Source organism: Suncus etruscus, chromosome 10 (assembly GCF_024139225.1).
Source record: "Suncus etruscus isolate mSunEtr1 chromosome 10, mSunEtr1.pri.cur, whole genome shotgun sequence".
In the NCBI taxonomy this organism is placed as follows: Eukaryota; Metazoa; Chordata; class Mammalia; order Eulipotyphla; family Soricidae; genus Suncus; species Suncus etruscus.
The window spans coordinates 69065718-69069460 of record NC_064857.1 but is presented as its reverse complement, the minus strand read 5'-3'; the positions used below and the strand labels follow the sequence as shown (position 1 = coordinate 69069460).

Sequence of the window (3743 nt, the reverse complement as noted above, 5' to 3'; positions counted from 1 at the left end):
ATGGTACAAAACATGCTTAAGATTTAGTGTAGGGAAATAATATACAAAGAAGAGTTAAGAAGGGGAACACAATTGAACTCCTAAGCATAGGTATAATATTTACTCTTTGATATCAATTTCTACAGCAGGAACAAAAACATACATGTTGATGCTGGTAACTTTTAAGATTTAAGGTGGGTTTTTGAGTAAAAAATCTTGCTCAACAGTACCTTTTAATAAGTCACTTCAAACATTTCAGACAGAAATTCAAAACACTCCAATGAATTCAAATTTCATATGATATTTCTTTCTGTAAACACACTAATCTAGCTAAATAAATATCTCCAAAAGTACTAACTATAGGTCTTTCCATGCTATTTAAGTCAATTAATCTCTTCTGTAGAACTAATATTAATTATTAGTTTTTAATAAAATCTTCTTTACTTGCAGTAATTGTCTTCTTTGAATATGTCAAAGGATCACTAGTTATGTTGAGAAGAGAGTGCCTTATTGGTGATATGATGTGGTGTAATGTTACTCATTTATTTTCAAAACTATAGTTTTTTGTTTAGAAACTTGATAGGAAAAAAAACCTGGGAGACCAGTATTTTAGAAAACTGTGAGGGGCTGGAGTGATAGCACAGTGCTAGGGCATTTGCCTTACACGCAGCTAACCCAGGATGGATCTGGGTTCAATCCCTGGCTTCCCTTATGGTTCCCCAAGCTGGAAAAGTTTCTGAACGCAAAGCCTGAGTAACCCCTGAGCATCACGAGGTGTGGCCCAAACCCCCCCTCCAAAAATAAAAAAGAAAACTGTAAGTGAAAATTATTGTAATGTTTTGAACAAAAAAGAAAAATATGATTGAACCAAGACAAGCCTGGTCATATATTCTTATGTACAAGACATTCAGAAAGTATATCAATCTATGTGTTGCATATTAAGAATTATTTGTACAAAATAATTATAGGTCATATGAAAGAATAACAATAATTTTAGTTTTTTTTTAATTTTTTTTTTTTTTTGGTTTTTCGGTCACACTCGGCAGCACTTAGGGGCTACTCCTGGCTCTATGCTCAGAACTTGCTCCTGGCCGGCTCAGGGTGCCATATGGGATGTCAGGATTCAAACCACTGTTCTTCTGAATACAAGGCAAATACCTTACCTCCATGCTATCTCTCCGGCCCCAAGTTTTTTATTTTTAATTTTAAAAGTTGATACAATCTGCAAATGTCATCTATATGGCGTAAAGTTGGGGGAGATTCTGAACTATGTTTGACCATGTTGACTCAAGGTTCCTGTTAATATTATCTGAGAACAATATGGCAATAGAGAACTATTACTGAGAAGAAACCCAGGATGAGAATAAAGATTTAAGAATCACCATTCTCTACCCATGAATTGATTTACATTTATACAACTCTCTGTGCTTGCTCATCCAAGAAAAAATTACCAAGTGAATAGGAGCTGAAGAAAGAAGAAAATCAGAGACAAATAAAAAGTAGTTCTTAAAGCACAATGTGAATAAAGACACAAAGATTTGGAAGACGAATGAAGAATGATGTCAGGCAGTGAAGAAGTAAGTTTTGTAAAGAATATATTAGTCTACATCATCACGTATTATAAAATATGAGAACTAAGAGAGTTTATAGCTGATTGCCCAGCCTGTGTGCCCTGAAGTGGCCAGAGCCACATTCCAGGGATGATTGGATCAAATAGGGTAGCCAAACAAATCATGGGTGCAATTGAAGGGGGCTTTCTTGGCTTACAGATAATTCTCCTAGAAGACAACTGAGTATTATTTTTTTCTGAAAAGGAATTAGTAGGATAAATAAGTTTAGAAATCTCTGGTATAAAAATAGTAATTTCAGTTTTGAGTTGAATGTGTAGATGAAGAAACCACAAGATATGCTGTGGTGCTTTTCAGGTTCTTTAGTTTGATTTTTTTGGTATAATTTTTATGTTTTTCTTCCTTTTTTCTTAAATTGATATTTATAGCCTCTAGAAGGACCCCTTCTGTTTCTTTCTTGTTTTATTTTTACCCTTCCCCCTTTTTCCTCTTTCTTTTTTCTTCCCCTCCAAACAGAACCACATAACTTGAACCATCTTGTTCTGCCTCACAAATTGAGGGGAAAATAATGGAGGGTACCAAGACCAAACAGGTATATGAACATTGAGTAGAAATAAAAATGATCATACTTAAACACCAAATCCAAAGCTAAGGACAACAGAAGTGAAACCCAATCTACAACAAACTAGACACAGAGGGGACCACTTATACTAGCGGCCCAGGGGGCAAAGGAGGGGGATATGAGATGCATGCTGGGAACAGGGGTGGAGGGAGGACAACACTGGTGATGGGAATGCCCTGATTCAATGTCACTATGTACCTAAAATATTACTGTGAAAGATTTGTAATTTACTTTGGTCAAAATAAAAATTATTTAATTATAAAAAAATAAACCATGAGATGTAATAAAATAATATCCATGCTTTGGAAATATGTCAGCTATTCTTTTATTATCTCAATTTTAAGTACAATTTTCAATATATTTTCTATTTACTATGAGGAAATTCCTTTATATGTACCTTGTGCCACTTTAAATGTGATAATGGTACTAAGTTTTCTTTGTAAAGAATATTGGAGGGATTTGGAAAAGAAAGACACACCAAATATTTCAGGATTCACAAGTAGGCTCACATAAATATGAGCACAACTTTTGAAGCCAGGCTCACACCATGATGAGATCTTGTAGTTTTGACTTAGTGATATTTCTGTACCTACATTGCACTCAGTTACCAGAATATTACCCATCCTGAAAGCTTCTGTCCTGCTCTAGAGATTTTATTACATATTTTCACCACCAACTGCTAAACACTTGTTGCCTTCCCCCTGCATCCCTAACATGTTTCTGTATGTTACTGAAACAAATGACCCCAAACATACACATTTGGTACCTAAATTTATAGCCAATTAGAAATTCAAAGCATCCGAATGCCCAAAAACCAATGGTTCAAGAGGTTTGGTTCCTTTTGAAAAATCTAGATAAGAATGTGTTCCTTGATTTTCTTCTATTTCTAGATTCTACCCACATTTTATTGGCTTGTGGACCCATTCTCCATCTTCAAGTCAAAGATGTTGCATCTCTTTGGTCATTCTCTATAGTCTCGTCTCTTTGGTTTCATATTAAAATCAAAAGTTTTCGATACTGTACTCGCTTCAGCAGCACATATACTAAAATTGGAACGATTTAGAGTAGATTAGCATGGCCCCTATGCAAGGATGACACGCATTTTCGTGAAGCGTTCCATATTAAAAAAAAAGTTTTCGATACTTTTGAGTGGACTGTATTAGGACCATCCAGACAATTTAGGATAATGTCTACCTTCCCAAGTCCTTCTTTTAATAAATCTTCTAAATTCCTTTTTTGAGTGTATGATAACATGTCAATAAATTCTTTGAAATGAGATGTGGGCAGCTTAACTCTGCCCATCCTAGCAGCTTCCTGCTATTCCAACAATGACAGACAATTTTGGTCTACACAAAAGCTATCAGAATTTTTATTTTTGCTATTTAATAGATTAAGCTATAACTCCTCTAATGAGAGAAAATCCTTCAAAGTTTATCATTCTCTGGTATTCTTACTCAGTCCTATGGTATTATAGAATTTTCTTTTATCTTACATCCTACCTTTCTATTACAGTGAGTGCTTCTTTATATTAATGTTTTTCTACATAGCCTACTGTGCAGCTGTTATATCCTTAT

At 34.6% G+C, this 3743-nt stretch overlaps 1 non-coding gene across 1 annotated transcript; it reads left to right on the top strand.

The window, feature by feature from the left end:
- The first annotated feature begins 3188 nt into the window (after nucleotides 1-3188).
- Nucleotides 3189-3295, top strand: LOC126021691 (U6 spliceosomal RNA). The gene has a single exon (XR_007500182.1). It is a non-coding gene; the product is annotated as a U6 spliceosomal RNA (small nuclear RNA).
- Nucleotides 3296-3743: the final 448 nt, after the last annotated feature.